A 17,369-nucleotide genomic window follows, 5' to 3' on the forward strand; every position below is an offset into this window, starting at 1 on the left:
ATCATGAATTTTGGAAGCAGCTTAGCTTGGTGATTCTGGCTCAGGGCCTCTCAGGAGGTTACAGACCAGATGAGAGCTGTAGTCATCTGAAGGCTTCACTGAGGCGGAGGTCAACTTCCAAGTTCACTTACATAGCTATTAGCAGGAGGCTCCTGCTGCTTGCTGGCTGTTGGCTAGAGGCCTCTGTTTCTCACCACATGGGTCTCTCCTCATGAAATGGCAACTGGCTTCCCTCAGAGCAAGTAATCAGAGAGAGAGAGAGCAGGAAGTCATCATGCCTGTTATGTCTTAGTCTCTGGTCACCACTGCCACTGTTGCTTTATTCTAGTCATTGGAAATGAGTCACTAAGTCCAGCTCACACCCAAGGAAAGGGGAATTAGTCTCCACCTCTTAAAGGTAGTGACAAAGAAAGTGTAGATGTTGTAAACCACCAAAACATTAAAATCATTTATTGCCAACGTCCTATGTGCAGAGTGTAAAAATCAACAACAAAACAGAGATATTTTTCTTGCATAATGGAGCTGAAAGTCTAGTGGGTACGTGAACCTGAAAACAGGCAATTACCTTACACTGAGCTGTGGGTCCTAGTTTTCTCCCATGTGACATGGAGGACAATAGGTGCTTGGGGGCGCATGAGTCAATACATGTGAAAATGCTTTTGTGTAAGTATAGTTTAACAAAGTGATCAAGAGCTGAGATTCAAGAGCCAGAAGGTCTACATTCAAATCCCAGCTCTGCCACTTACTGGCCAGTTGACCATGGGCCACTAACTCATCTTCTCTGTGCCTCAATTTCCTCATCAGTAAGGTGGGAGAGTAACAGTACTCAATTCATAGGATCCTTGTGAGCATTGAATAAGTTAACGTTTGGAAAAGTCTTAAAAGGTGCCTGGAACATAGCAAGATTTAGTTACCACGGTTGTAAACTACAGGCTGCTTCAGAAATGAAGGGAATTATGATTCTAATTTCTGAGATAGGTATATATCCTTATGCCTATCTAATTGAAAATGAAATTAACTTTTTAAAAAAGATTTAATTTGTAATGATATATTTCTACTTTGTTTCTTTTTAAGCATACAATGTGTAGTAAAATGTGAATGTCACTCTTCACCTCCACCCTTACCCACTCATCAATCCCACCACTTTAACAATTTCATGAAGGTTCTTTCAGAATTTTCTATTTAAAAGCTATGTATTTTAAAAATAGTTTAATATAAATGGAATCATACATATCTGGTACTTAACTTGCTTTTTTCTGTTAATAATTTTACTGTTAACAATTTAATAGATCTTTTCATGTTTGTGACTATAGCTTTGTATCATTCTTTTTAATGACTGTTAAATTTTATAGGATAGATATACCATCAATTCTCTAACCATTCTTCTGTTAATGGACATCCATGTTGTTTCCAACTTTTTACTATTATAAACAGCTGTATAATAAGTATAAACTTTTAAACAGACTTTCTAACCTTCAAAGACTTCATGAATATAAATATTTTTGATTAAGACCTGTTACACTCACTGAACCTGTACAGCTGTGGGTAACCATTGGGTGATCTGTCCATCCCATAGGGGTGGCTTCCTGGTTTCCTACTCTGATCACAGTTCTTTGGACTGGGAGTTGGCACCAGCCCCAAGTTGTGCTAATTACAATCTCTCCTGTGGGAACTAGGAATTGGGACCAAAAGTGAGGGTGACTCTCTCCAGGCATCCAGACTTGGGTCACTATGGAGCTATGGGATGGTTATCTGATCCATGAGGGCAAGAAGTGCAGCCACAGTTGGCTGGCAGAGACAAAAGAATGAGAGAGACCTACAGAGAGGAGATGAGAGGCAGAGGTCTAGGTATTTTCCCAAGATGGTACCTGGATCTTCATCCTTTCAGGGACCAAGTTACATTCCTGCCTTGGATTCTGCTAGATACTGGACTTGCTAGAGCTGGTTTTTCCCTATTTATATTCATAAACGTGGGTCCCATTGTATCTTCCTTTAAGATTGAGCCCCAGTTACTCTGATATCAGAGGACTTCCTTGACCACCATAGCCCTAGCCTGAACCTGTAGGCATTGGCCTTTAGGTCCACTCACTTGGAACTTACACCACTTATTTTGGCCAATTTGTTTCAAAATCATGAGTATCTAACATTACCGTGCAAAGAAGAATTCTAGGTAGGGACAATAAAAGTCTGTATTTTTCCTTTTTAAGACTTTTAATCAGCTTGGATGAATCTTTTTAAGGCAGATGACAAAAATTACCTAGCTTACTAAATTGAGTGCATTACTATTTCATCATTTCTGGATGATTCGATGTAAACATTATAAAGATCAAACATTTTATACACAGGCATAGTTCAGTAAGTCTACATGTTCAACTGACATAATGAGCACCTGCTACTAAAACAGAATAAAAGAAGCCCCCTCTTTGAAAAGGAAAATATGATATCAGATATGAGTCTCTCTTTCAAAGTGGAAACTTTTAATTAAAGAAAAGCTATAAAGCAAACCACCTAAGCCTAAAGATATTTTCAAATTCAGATGCTATACTATAAAATATTTCAGTCTGTCTGAAATATATCAGACAGATATATCTGTTTATATATCTCTCTTGCTAGAAAGCCCATACTCATTGTTTACCTCTGTGTTAGTATGCATATCAAGGTTGGTGAAATATTTAGTTGTGGGGTGTCCTAAAATGAGTATAGCTGGTGTCCAATCAAGAGAGTTTGTAAATAATATTTACTGTTAAAACTTATGATGATCTTATTTTGTTTGTTTTGGTTTAGAGCTAAGCCCCTTGTTTCCACCTACAGAACTTCCAGTGTGATTTTTTTAATTTGTTTTATTTTTAATTGAGTAGTTTTTAAAAAATTAATCATACTCATATGAGAATGTATAAGACGTAAATGTATATTCTGAAGAATAAAATAAAGTGAGCATTCTGTCTAACCTTCCCCAGGTTAAGAAAAGAGCTTTGAGGGAGTTCCCTGGTGGCGCAGTGGTTAAGAATCTGGCTCCCAAGGCAGGGTACGTGGGTTCAATCCCTGGTTAGGGAACTAGATCCCACATGCATGATGCAACTAAGAGATTGTATGCCACAACTAAGGAGCCCACTGGCCGCAACTAAGACACAGCACAACCAAAATAAATAAATAAATTTAATTTAATTTAATTTAATTAAAAAAGGAAAAAAGCTTTGACCTTGTGGAAGAAAACTCCCCTTATGGGCCTTTTCAATTGCTTCTCCCTCCCTACATTACTAGGGTAATACCAAAGTCCTGATTTTTAGGATAATCATCCCCTTGGTTTTCTTTAGTTTCCTTTGTGCATCCCTAAATAAAATAGTATTTAGTTTTGTCTGTTTTGAGCTTAGTATAAATAAAATCATATTGTATGTTTTCTTCTGGGGCTTGCACATTGTGTTTGTGTTATCAGTGTCGATGTGTATAGCTGTTAGCTCATTGTTTTCATCGCTGTATGGTAGTTCCTTTTATAAATATACAATAATAATTATATATTCTACCCTAGTGGATATTTGGATTGCTTCCAGTTTTTTATCATTATGAACAATGCTGCTATAAACACGCATGTACATGTTTCCTAGTGCCAGAGCTTCTAGACTAGGGTAAATAACTGGGAGCGGAATTGTAGCATCATAGGATTGTACATGTTCAGTCTTATGAGGTAATGCAAAACTCTTTTTCAAAGTGCTTGTACAAATTTATGCTCTTATCTGCAGTGAATAAGAGTTCCCATTGTTCCACAGCATTTCATTTGGAATGGTCAGACTTATTTTTTATCAGTCTGGTGGGTATGTAAAAATATTTCAATGTGTTTTTTTTTTTAATTAATTTATTTTTTTTGGCTGCGTTCAGTCTTCATTGCTGAGCATGGGATTTCTCTAGTTGCGGAGAGCTGGGGCTACTCTTCTTTGCTGTGCACGGGCTTCTCGTTGCAGTGGCTTCTCTTGTTGCGGAGCACGGGCTCTAGAGCACAGGCTCAGTAGTTGTGGCACACAGGTTTAATTGCTCTGTGGCATGTGGGATCTTCCCAGACCAGGGCTTGAACCTGTGTCCCCTGCATTGGCAAGCAGATTCTTAACCACTGCACCACCAGGGAAGTCCCTTCAATGTGGTTTTACTTTGCATTTTCCTCCTTACTTATCAGGTTGCACATCTTTTCATGTGTTTAGTGGCTATTTGAGTTTCCCCTTTCATGAAGTATCTGTTTGATAGTCTTTTGCCCATTCTCCTATTTTGTGTTTGTCTGTGTGTTACTAATCATAAGTGTACTTTGTATATTTTTTATGCTCTTCTTTTTGTTCCTTTTTTTAAAATTGAAGTATAGTTGATTTACAATGTTGTGTTAGTTTCTGCTGTACAGCAAAGTGATTCAGTTATACGTATATACATTCTTTTTCATAGCCTTTTCCATTATGGTTTACCACAGGATATTGAATATAGTTCCCTGTGCTATACAGTAGGACCTTACTGTTTATTCATTCTGTATGTAATAGGTTGCATCTGCTCGCCCCAAACTCCTACTCCATCCCTCCCCCAACCCCCTCGGGAGCCACAAGTCTGTTCTCTATGTCTGTGAGTCTGTTTCTGTTTCGTAGATAAGTTCATTTCTGTCATATTTTAGATTCCACATATGTGATATCATATGGTATTTGTCTTTCTCTTTCTGACTTACTTCCATTAGTATGATATTATCTAGTTGCATCCATGTTGCTGCAAATGGCATTATTTCAACCTTTTTAATGGCTGAGTAGTATTCCATTGTATATGTGTACCACATCTTCTTTATCTATTCATCTGTCGATGGACATTTAGGTTGTTTCCACATCTTGGCTATTGTAAATAGTGCTGCTAGGAATATAGGGATGCATGTATCCTTTTGAATTATAGTTTTGTCCAGATATACATCCAGGAGTGGGATGGCTAGATCATATGGCATCTCCATTTTTAGTTTTTTTGAGGAACCTCCATACTGTTTTCCATAGTGGCTACACTAACTTACATTCCCACCAACAGTGTAGCAGGGTTCCCTTTTCTCCACATCCTCTCCTGCATTTGTTATTTGTAGACTTTTTAGTAATGGCCATTCTGACCGGTGTGAGGTGGTACCTCATTGTAGTTTTGATTTTTATGCTACTCTTTTATCACTTAAATGTGTTGCACATGTTTCTTCTCCCAGTTGATGGTAGGTATTTTATGAAGTCTTTTGATGGATAAATGTTCTCAATTTTAATGCAGTCCAATTTACCAATCTTTTCTTTTATGGTTTATATGTTTTATGTCTTAAGAAAACTTTCCCTACCACAGGGTCATGAATATTTTCTCCTATATATTTTTTAAATGTTTATAGTTTTTCCTTTTACAGTAATTTTTAATTCACCTAGAAATTATTTTTTTGTATGATATGAAGTAAGTGTCCAATTTCACTTTTGTAATGAATACCCAAACATTCCAGCACCATTTACTGAAAGGTCTGGCATTTCTCCTTTATTCTGTAGTGCTCTTTGTCCATATTGATCTAGATCTGAGCTCTCTCTACAAATTCATTGATGTATTCTTCTATCCTTGGACCAATGTCATACTATCTTAATTATTATGATTTTATAAATTTTAATATCTGGTAGCAAGTCCTCTATCTTATTCTTCTTTGTCAAGAGTGTCTTGGCTATTTTTGGCCTTTTGCACTTCCATATAAATTTTAGAATTAAGTTGTCAAGTTCCACCGAAAAAGTGTCTATTGGGATTTTGATTGGAATTGCAGTTGAATCTATAGATCAATTTGGGGAGAATTCACATCCTTAAATGTTAAGTCTTCCAATCCATGAACATAGTATATCTCCATTTACTTACGTTCTCTTTAACAACATTCAATAAAGTTTTATAATTTTCTTGCATATATTTTGTTAGATTTATTCCTGGATTTTTAAAATAAATTTGGATGCTACCACAAATGTCATAGATATTATCTTCTTAATTTTCATTTATGAGCTGGTATTTAGAAATCAATGGTTTTGTAATTGTATTATTTTCTAAGGATCCTGTAAAAAATTGCCACAAACTTAGTGGCATAAAACAACAGAAGTTTAATATCTTGCATTTCTGTAGTTTAGAAGACAGAAATGGGTCTCACTGGGCTAAAATCAAGGTGTTAGAAAGACTGTGTTCCTTCCTGGAGGCCCTAGGGGAGAATCTATTCCTTGCCCTTTACAGTTTTTTTTTTTTTCTTTTTTGGCTGCGTTGGGTCTTCGTTGCTGCTCACAGGCATTCTCTAGCTGCAAAGAGTGGGGGCTACCCTTGGTTGCGGTGTGCTGGCTTCTCATTGTGGTGGCTTCTCTTGTTGTGGAGCACCAGCTCTAGGCATGTGGGCTTCAGTAGTTGTGGTGCGTGGGCTCACTAGTTATGGCTCATGGGCTCTAGAGCGCCGGCTCAGTAGTTGTGGTGCACGGGCACAGTCACCCTGCGACATGTGGGATCTTCTGGGACCAGGGATTGAACTCAGGTCCCACGCACAGGCAGGCAGATTCTTAGCTACTGTGCCACCAGGGAAGTCCCCCTTACCAGTTTTTAGAGCCGCTTACATGCCTTAGCTTGCGGCCCCCTTTCTGCATCTTCAAAGACAGCAACAGCAGGTCAAGTTCTTCTTTTTTAAAAAAAAATTAATTAATTAACTTATTTATTTTTGTCTGTGTTGGGTATTGCTGCGTGAGGGCTTTCTCCAGTTGCAGCGAGCAGGGGCTACTCTTTGTTGCAGTGCATGGGCTTCTCATTGCAGTGGCTTCTCTTGTTGCGGAGCATGGGCTCTAGGCATGTGGGCTTCAGTAGTTGTGGCACTCAGGCTCAGTAGTTGTGGCTCATGGTCTCTAGAGTGCAGGCTCAGTAGTTGTGGCGCACGGGCTTAGTTGCTGTGTGGCATTTGGGATCATCATGGACCAGGGCATGAACCCGTGTCCCTTGCATTGGCAGGCAGATTCCCAACCACTGCACTACCAGGGAAGTAATGTACTTCTTATAGTACATTACCTTGACTTTTCTGATGCCCTCTTTCACTTTTAAGTACACTTGTGATTACATTCGGATAATCCAGGATTATCTGCTCATCTCAAATCCCTAATTTAATCATATCTGCAAAGTCACTTTTGCCATGTAAGGCAATATATTCACAAATTTCAGGGATTAATATCTATACATCTTTGCGGGGGTAGGGGGCATCGTTCTGTCTACTATGGTATTATTGATTTTTTATCTTGCAATCTTACTAACATCTCTGATGAATTCTTATAATTTATCTACAGGTTCTTTTAGATTTTCTACATATACAATCAAATCATTTGCAAATAATGACACTTTTGTCCTTTCCAATTAGTGTGTGTGTGTGTATTTTTTCCCTCTACCTTTAAGGCCAAGGTACAACAAAACGAATGGCTGGAAAAATTTAAAAATGGCTAGGACCTCCAGTATAATGTTCAATAGGATGGGTTATATCAGGCAATCCTATATGTTTTCTGCTCTCAGATGGAATACGTTCAGCATTTCACCATTATGCATAATATTTGCTGTAGACTTTTTTCTTCTGAAATTGAGATTATCATATGATTTTCTCCTTTAATGTGTCCACATCATTAATTACATTAATGATTTTCTAATGTTCAATCAACCTCCACTTCTGAGAAAAACCAAACTTAGTCATGTATTTTAGTAGTTATGCTAATAAGGGATATGGGCCTTTTATTTTCCTTTTTTGTATGCATTGTCCTTATTAGGTTATAATACCTAGGTTATAACAGCCTCATAAAATTAGTCATAGAGGGTACCTGCTTTTTCTGTTCTCTCAAATAGTTTGTGTAAGATTAGGACTATTTGTCACTGCAGTGGTTTTAATAATATTGCTGACATTTTCTAAACCTAAAATGCATTTTGAAGTTTGTACATTCTTCTGAAGTTCTGTGTCAAATGCATTATCATCTTATTTAATGCATTTAATTATTCAGTCCAGGGAGATTGGAGGAGTTTATCTCTCTCTCTCTCTTTTTTTTTTCTGATGGGGAAAATGAAGCTCAACAACTTACAGATAAATCTAAAGATTATATAGCCACTAAATGGCAGACCAGAACTTGCATCAAGACTTCCTGACTTCATATCCATTGTACAGCACCACATTTTCACTGATATTCTCAAGAACTACTGATAGTTGGCTGTGGTGGTTTTAAATTCTTTTGAAAAAAATTTATGTTGTTTCTGTGTCTTCCTTTGCTGTTATTTCTTGCCATCACTTTTTTCCTTTCTTTCTCTTTGCCCCACTATTTATGTTATTTATAGTATGTTGTGCTCTCAGAGACAAAAATAGATTATTATTTTGTAACAGTAAATATGCTCTGAGTGTCTGAGGGACATTCCTAGAAGTAACCAGCATAAGTTTTATAACATCCATTTTCTGATGCTAAGAAGTTTTTATCATTGTTTCTCTGTGTTACAAAAATTTCAGGTTGCTAGACTGTTAATTATCTTTCTATTTATATTTCCTACACTTCGCTACTCAAAGTGTGGTCTGTGAACCAGCAGAATTGGCATCTCCTTGGGGCATATCAGTGGCAAAACAATCTCAGGCCCCATTCCAGAACCAGTGAATCAGAATCTGCATTTTAGCAAGATCCCTGTGTGATTCCTATGGACATTAAAGTTTGAGAAGCATTGGCCTAGATCACCAATTAGATTATAAAAAATCTTTGAGAACTTCTTATACCTTTTCATATCTGTATTTTTAAGCACCATGCCTTACACATGCTATGAACCACACACTTATGAAATGAAGGCTATGGTGATGATTTTGTAAAACACATGGCAAATCAGAATCCTCAGTTCTGTTTTTGATTGTGTCAGGAACTCCATATATTGCTTAATTTCAGTAGCCTTCAGTTTCTCATCTGTAGAAAGGAGGAATATAATTGCATTTTCTCTAATGACCCAACCAATTCCAAAATGCTGTACCATAACTGATAAATATCATCTTATAGTTAAACTAATTAATGTTGATTACAATTAAAATTGTTCTGAGATATTTTCTTTGCAAAAAAATTCAACACCAGTTATGTAATGGTATTGAAAGAAATACATAATATATTAAAAAGTATCATTTGCATCCAAAGTTGTTATTGGTAAGATCTGACTTGGAAAAGATGGTTTTTTTGTTTGATCAGATATCTTTTCTCAAGCAGCAAAGCAGGGCAATAATAGGGGCCAACAATTTGTGTTTCTAGAGTTCAGGTTTGATAGTCTGGTAAAATGGCAAATCAGAAATTGCTATATGGGAAAAACATAGGAGATTTTTTTTTAAGGTTCAACATTTTTATTAGTGAAGAATAGAATGGCTTATTAGAATGTTAGGAGATAATGCTTTGATTTCATGAACATTGTGTAGGATTATCAAACCAGAATTAATATATTCTACCTAGCAGTATAGAATTTCACACTTTTTCTAGCAATTTGTATTTGTTCCTACCTTCAAGGTATCAGATGTAGAGAAGGGTAGATAAAACAGCAAAGTTACAGAAGAAGATTACCCCATTTCAGAGTGTATCTGGCTGACCTAAAAAATGAGACATTTCATAATTTGATCTGCTGTTGTGTCCATCACTGGAAAAGCCAGCATTTTCTTGGATAAGAATTTGCATTCACATTGTATTACTATAAGGATATCATAATCATCATTGTGGAAACCATTTTTGACAACCCACAAAAGAATCAAGTTTTACTCATGATTGCCACTTATAGTTTTGATTCCTTTGATCTTCACATCTACTTGTTTGGCAATTCTGGTCCCTAAATTAGACATTTGGTATACTTGGTCAGCCTTGAAACTTCAAAGACAACAAGCTGTCCAGCCATCTGCAAGACTGTCATTGAAGTCCCTGGTGTTCTCACAGATTGCAGCTTGTCTACTCTGAAAGATGAGCAACAAATCTATTCCAAGCCTGAGTAAACCAACTGACCAATCTCAGAGCAACAACGATGGTCACTCATGGGTCTAGCAGTTCCCATTCAAAACACCAAAACACCGTACTTAGAAAAGTAAGGTTAGTGGAAACATGGTGTCTTCCACACCATCTTGGAGAAGTACTGCTTATTTATTTATTTATTTGGTTGCATGTGAACTCTTAGTTGCAGTATGTATGTGGGATCTAGTTCCCTGACCAGGATGGAACCCAGGGCCCCATTGGAAGCACAGAGTCTTTTTTTTTTTTTTTTTTTGGTACGCAGGCCTCTCACTGTTGTAGCCTCTCCCGTTGAGGAGCACAGGCTCCAGACGCGCAGGCTCAGTGGCCATGGCTCATGGGCCTAGCCACTCCGCGGCATGTGGGATCTTCCCGGACCGGGGCACGAACCCGCATCCCCTGCATCAGCAGGGGGGACTCTCAACCACTGCGCCACCAGGGAAGTCTCAGAAGCACTGTTTTGTTTGTTTGTTTGTATGTTTGCTGGCATATTTTGTGTGATTAAGAAGTGCTCTTAGCTTATGGGAATAAGACAAAAATGCCTCTCACATATGCCTTTGTCATTGTCACATTTAACCTTCTGCATGTATGTATTGAATTTGGAGATTGTTGTTTTGTTTTGTTTCGTTTTGTTTTGTTTTAGATGGCTGGAGTAAGAGGTCCTGGAGTAAGACTTTGCAGATATTACGGCAGAAGGCATTTTATTTTCATAAAGAAGGAAAAATACACCCATCTCATAATTACAAGCATTGGAGTTGAAACATTGAGAGTTTCTTTTCCTGCCTTCCACCACTAATTGGTAGATGACCTTGGGCAAATCACTTAACCTCTAGATTTCCTCATCTGCAAAATGAAAGCATTGGTTTACAGACAACCATTTAAATCCTTCCTCCAAATATTCATTCATTCTCTAATTTATTCAGGACCTACTATGCGCCACCGGCACTAATTAACACTGTGATTCTTGGAAAGCTCAAGGCTGTCTCCAACTCCTTTAAGCATCACTCCCGGTCCTACCTTAAAAGCAGCTCCTGAATTGTCCCCCAAAGAGATCGAAACACTTTTCCTGTCTGAAAATATCCTGAGGCAGTGTCAATTGCCTTCACCCGGCGTCAACCGAGAGCGCGTGCTCCAGCCGGTTAGTGACTTTTTCTTTCTTTGTAAAGGGCAACCTCTGCATTTTAAAGGGCAACCCAGTCACCCGAAAAAATGCAATTGAAAGGGCGTCCGGAGGTCAAGGCGGGGCACCCAACCGCTCCTTTTTCGGCAGGGGAAACCTGGGAAACATTTTTTGGGCTCCGTCCGAGTCACGCGGCAATTCCACGGCAGGAATTGTGCAATGCGGCGAGTCGGGCGGGCGTCCGGGGGTGGAAAGAACTGGGGAAGGCTTCCGCAGTGCTAACTCCCGCCCCCGCCAGGGAACTGCGAGGCACTGCGGCGCGGTCAGGACAGCTGGGCTCCGGGTGGCCCCCAACCCGGGCCAAGAACGCCTCGCTTCGCCGTAGGGGCCGAGGACTGAGAAGCGCGTGGGCGCCGTCCCTCTCTCGCGCTGGGTCCGCCGCCGCCCTCGTCCCGGGACTCTGTGAGGAGCCGGAGCCCGAGCTGGAACGGCGCCCCAAGGCGACGCGGGGGGGACGCGGGGGGCACGCAGCCAAGCAGCATCGATCGCGAATGGGAACTCCGCGCTCGCGCTTTCGGTAAGAGCGCCGGGACTTCCAGCGGCGCCTCGCTCCCGCCCTCGCCGGCCCGGCTGAACTTTCGGATGGTGACGCAGCCGGCGGGGTACGCAGAAGTCTGCGCGGAAACCTGGAACCTCCCCCGGGCCCGGGCGCCGCCTTCCCGCCCCCGCGCAGCCTTAGCCGCGCCGCGCTCCTCTGAGCCCCGCGCTGGTTGTCCCGCAAGGAGCTAGGACTTGAGCCGCGCTGCAAGGATTAAACTTCTGAGCGGTCCCTGGGTGCAGGCTCGGTGATGAACGTTTGGTCCCACTCATTACTCACGTCACTATCTTTGTGATGTGCATACTGTTGCTAGCTTCACTTAAAGAGGTGGGGAAACAAGCTAAAAAAAATCAAGTTACTTTCTTGAAGTCGAACAAGGCAGAGCTGCGACTCAAATCCAGGGCTGTCTTGACACAGATATATCCTACTTCTCTTGGATCAGCCGCTTCATGGCTTTCATTCTAGTGAGCCACGAACAGGTAACAGGTGGGACAGGTAAACAGAACTGGAGCTCCTCTTCCTGGGGTGACGGGAACAGTTTGCTTCTGGTTGGTGCTCACACATTAGCCCAACTGTGCTGTGAAAAAAAAAGTTTTCCGTGTACACCATGAAGTTGAAAAGGTTGGAAAGCGTTTCTCAGCCCTTGTGCCTCTATTTTCAAACTGTATACTGGGATCCGGGACAACTATCATGTGAGATTGCTGGAGAATTAAATAAAACAGTATTTTACATGTTAATTCAGCACATGTTAATTTTTCCTTCCTTTTGCAGTGCTCCCAGGGACATGGGGGCACTCACCCTCCTCAACACTGAAGAGGGGACGCAGTCATTCTAGGTCAACCCCTTTTCTGACAGATGAGAGATTTAATCCACGCAACGGAAGATCACTTAACCCCATCGCCATTTAATTAGTGACAGACACCAAGCTAGGGGGCTCTGTCTCTTGGCCCCTACAAAGGCTCTTTCCATTTCACACCGCCCCCCCTCCCCGGCTTTTCCTCCAGAAGCTTCAGGACAGCTCTGAGGCCAGAACGTGACTTCCTCGGTGACGGGTGGCAGTAAAGTGGGCGGGAACCTCCCGGAAGGCTAGAGGAGGAAGTTGGGTCCTGGGGCTCACAGCCTGCCTGCCACCCTGGAGAGGGCCCCCCCGCCCCCGCCTGGGCCTCTTTGCTGGCCGGGGGGCCGGTGGTGGTGCCCCTTTTGGTAACTCAGGGAGTAGCTCCAGATCAGTAAAAAGATAGAAGTGTGTGTGTGTGTGTGTGTGTGTGTGTGTGTGTGTGTGTGTGTGTGTGTGTGTATTTCCAGCTGTGGAATGTCCAAGCAAAAGTAGATTAAAGTAAAAAGGAATATGCTAGCTTTAGAATTCTATCCTGGATGGGATAGAGTCCTTCCATGGCAAATCATTTCAATATCAGCACAGAATTTTCAGGGGAGTTTATCTTGAAAAGTGAAATACGCTAATGGAAGTTTTCTAACATCATAAAATCTTGGGAATTGTCCACTCTGTTTGCTTGGGTTTCAAAATCACTACTGACTGGAGCAGCTGTTTTTCCCTTCCAAGGGTCCATTTTCTGAAATGAGGCTAAAATATCTGGACAGCCCTTTCCCTTGGGTACCATGGAATGTTGGGAATATGAATGGCCTCTTAGTAGAGTTGGAGCTCCAAAGGGAAGTAGTAGGACCATGAAAGGTTCTTTAAAAACAAAACTTTCCTTTTTAAAAATCATAAAAATAATTAGTACTCATTGTGGAAAAGTTAGATTTTTTTTTTCAGAATCAGAAAGAAGAAAAAATTGGAATCCCACACCCAGAAAACTATTGACAATTTGATGTATAGCATTATATGTAATCAGACTGAACACACTGTTTTTTTCCTTGAACCATCTCTTTTCATTGAATAAAATATCATGACATGCCACCAAATATTTTCCATACTTGTTTTAAAATATTTAGTATTCCATTGTACATTCATTTAGCCAAAGCCCAATTGAAGGACTTGAAATTGTGCCCAGGATTTTGCTATTGAAACAGCAATGAAGTATGAGCCTTGTAGCTAAAGCTTCAAGTACATTCTCAATTACTTACAGAGGTAGATTTCCTACAAGTGGTATTTCTGAGACCAGGGATAAAGATTGCCCTACAGTGACCTTTTCAGCTTGACTTTTTCTCCCAGTGTTTTCCTGGACTTTCTATACCATTTGTTCACCAAGAATTTATTGAGCACCCAGCACATGCCAGACATGCCTGGATACAGAGATGAACCCTCTGAAGCACAAAATGCCATAGATGTTGTCAGAAAAAGCTTTGGGTAGCCAGATGCCCAGTTTGAAGAGGATCGTGAAAGACCAGTAGACGTTCTTGAGACCAACAGATTTTAGGTGAGAGGAGGTTAGTGGGGAGCATTGAAAAGGGATGGGAGGCAAGGGGGAATTTCCTGTACAAAAGCATGGTGGCCTAATAGGCTGGTGGTATGTTTTCATATATTTGGGGAAATTGTGAGTTGTCTTGTGTGTGTATATTAAGAGTTGATCTAGGAAGGAGAGCAGGACAGAAGACAAAGAAATAGCCTCTGTGTCATGCTAAAAAGTTTGGACCTTATTCTCAAAGCAGACAGAAAGGGAGTTATGGAGCCTCTAAGGTCATGATAAAATTGGATGCAACCACTTAACCCATTGATGGGCACTGTCTTCAGTAGATCCCCCAAATCATTCCTGGGGAGGGAAAACAAAAGATAGAAAAATTTGCAAAGGAAATCTCCCAAAAGAATGTTAAAAACTGCAGAGAATCAACCAAATTCATTGGTAGTTACTACTGTATCCATTACACTTAAGGGCGGGCTATAGTTATACTTAGTAAGTTGGATCATGAGAAAATTTCTCTTCTCTACCTTGAAGAGAGTGGCTTTAATACTGGTGCATGCCCAGATATTACTTCAGTTTCCTATCAGAAAAACAAATCCAAGACTTCCAGTAAGTCTAAAAACATGCTGCATAGATGTCTGTACTTATAGACAAAAACTCAAGTGCCTGCTGTGACCAGGTAGGTAATGACTTTCAACAATTCAGGAAAGTTCTCAGCTATTATTTCTTTGAATATTTCCTTTCCCTCATTTTTGCTATCTCCATAGAGAATCTGGTTACATGTGTATTAGACCTTCTTTTATTTATTTTAGATCCCGCAGGTCCTGGGATCTTTGTTCACTGACCAGGGGTTGAACTGGGGCCCTCAGGCAGTGAAAGCACAGAGTCCTAACCACCACCAGGGAATTCCCCTAGACCTTCTAATTCTATTGCCCAAGTCTGGCAATCTCTCTTTCATATTTTGTATCTGCATTTGGATAATTTTTTAGGATCTGATTTCCAGTTTGCTAATTCTTCAGCTTTGTCAAATCTCCCTTTGAACTTGAGTTTAAAATTTCTGTCATTTTTTCATTCCTAGAAGTTTTATAGGACAATTCTATGTGGTTTCTTGCTCATTTCTGTTGGCTTTATTTTCTTGAAACAAAGTCAGTCTCTCCCCTGACTTCTATACCTCCATCAGCAGGAAGCAAGAGGGATGCCTGTAGTAACCTGTGCTTCAGATAAGGACATTTCTTCCCTAACCCTCACATAAGCATTGTCAAGAGCGAAGAGAGAGGCCTAGCACTCTATATGCTTTTGTGAAGAGAATTCTCCCTCCACAGCAACCATACTCACAGTGGGGTTCCTTGCTGCTGCCTGCCTTGAAACCATTATAATCTCATTATGCCTCTGTCCCCTGTTAATATGTCGCACAAGAAGCCCAGGACTCTCAAGTCATCCCTCACACCCAGAGCTAATCCCCATGTGGCTCTAAGGACAGTGAGATAGCCTCTACTGTAGTACTCCATATCCCTCCTAGTTTTTTTCTTTTTTCACCACCTGCCATACTACATATTTTATTAAGTTATTTGTTTGTCTTCCTCTCCTAAAATGTAACCTCACTGAGAGCCAGGGTATTTATTTTGTTGGCTGCTTTGTCCTTAGAGCTTAGAACATTACGTGGAAAATAGAAGGTATTCAAAAAATTTTTGTTGAGTGAATTAATATTAAGCCTTCTTATTTTATATTCTGTATCTTGACATTCTATAGCGGAGAATTTTGCAGGTCTGATTTGTGTTATCTGTTGCTGCTGCCTTTTACTCTCTGTGCCTCATTTACTTGTGTGTTTTATGGATTTTGACTCCGAACTCATATTCTTCAGATTTTGTCTGTAGGAATTCTTCAAAATATAGATTGAAGTTACATTCATTCAGAGATCATTTGTGTTTATTCTTATAGTTGCCTGGGGTCACTACTTACCCAGGACCAAATTAATATCTCTACCTGTTTTTAACTACAAAAGTAGGGTGAACTGGGCTACAGAAACACGTGTGGGACTATCAGCTGGTGGATGTAAATTATCAAAAGATATACATGTCAAAATATATGTATGTGGGGGCTTCCCCGGTGGCGCAGTGGTTGAGAGTCCACCTGCCAATGCAGGGGACACGGGTTCGTGCCCCGGTCCGGAAAGATCCCACACGCCGCAGAGTGGCTGGGCCCGTGAGCCATGGCTGCTGAGCCTGCGCGTCCGGAGCCTGTGCTCCGCAACGGGAGAGGCCACAGCAGTGAGAGGCCCGCGTACCACACACACAAAAAATAACAAAAAAATATGTATGTGTATTTATCTTTTGATAATTTATAACCACATTCTCCTTGGTACTTGGCTGTATATATTTTTCCCACGTGCCAAGGTCCAGACAGGCAAGTTTCCTTGTCCCGTTCTGTGCAGCAGGTTTTATTCTGTTTATCCTTACACTGGAAGTGTAGCCCCCTTTGGGTTTTCCAGCTTTATTAGGTTTCTCCATCTTGGGTAGACTTTAGCTTGAGCTGATTTCTAAAAGTCCAGTCTCCTCAGATCTTCAGATTTCTCAAGAGTAACTTAATTTTTCACATGAAATCAGCAATTTTTAAGTGTTGACAGTCAATTCAAATTTATATTTTTAAGTGCTGGACAAAACAATTACCATGGGTCATATTTGAGCTTTGGTCTGTCTACCAGTTTACAATCTCTGTTCTAAACAGATTGACCCATGTGTATTGTATATATATGATGCAGGATGCATTCTGTTGGAATACATCTATGAGATACAATAGCCACAGATTTGGAGAGAAAGGTCCAATTTTAGATTTCTGCTTCTTTTTCTCTATAAATATACTTGCCAGATCATGTGTCTAGATTTTTCTGTGCAGGAAATATGATCATTAAATCTACAATATAAGGAATTATAGGGCATAGTCCCTGCCCTCAAGGTTTTACATTCTATGCAAAGTAGAATGTGCAAGATGGATTGAAGTATCATGAGTTTTAAAGAAGGAAGACCATCTAGGAAGTCACTGCCTCAGTCTGGGCCTGCATTAAAAGAGCCAGAGTAAGGGCATGATGGCACTAGAAGGAAAGGGGCAGATACCAGATATTTAAAGCAAGAAGTGATAGGAGTTGTTAACTGAATGAATGTGGGCCAAGAATAGAGAGGAATTATGTTTGTGCTTATGTGATCAGTAAAATTCTAAAATTTCTTTTGGTTTGCTCATTTCTCATAAACCAGACAATATGAAAGATTTTATAATTTATAAAAGGCTCA

At 40.3% G+C, this 17,369-nt stretch overlaps 1 protein-coding gene across 12 annotated transcripts in view; it reads left to right on the forward strand.

Annotated features, from left to right (window-relative positions):
• The window catches only part of JAK1 (Janus kinase 1), a 251,537-nt gene that overhangs the window by 64,407 nt on the left and 169,761 nt on the right, over positions 1-17,369 (forward strand). Inside the window, exon 1 of one of the 12 annotated variants that reach the window (XM_067006592.1) lies at positions 10,944-11,145. The exons of the other annotated variants lie outside the window; for them this stretch is intronic. The gene's annotated coding sequence lies outside the window, so the exon portion shown is untranslated. Of the gene's footprint in view, positions 1-10,943; positions 11,146-17,369 lie in introns of those variants that run through there. 12 annotated transcript variants of the gene reach the window in all.

The sequence above is a fragment of the Kogia breviceps genome, chromosome 1, assembly GCF_026419965.1.
Source record: "Kogia breviceps isolate mKogBre1 chromosome 1, mKogBre1 haplotype 1, whole genome shotgun sequence".
In the NCBI taxonomy this organism is placed as follows: Eukaryota; Metazoa; Chordata; class Mammalia; order Artiodactyla; family Physeteridae; genus Kogia; species Kogia breviceps.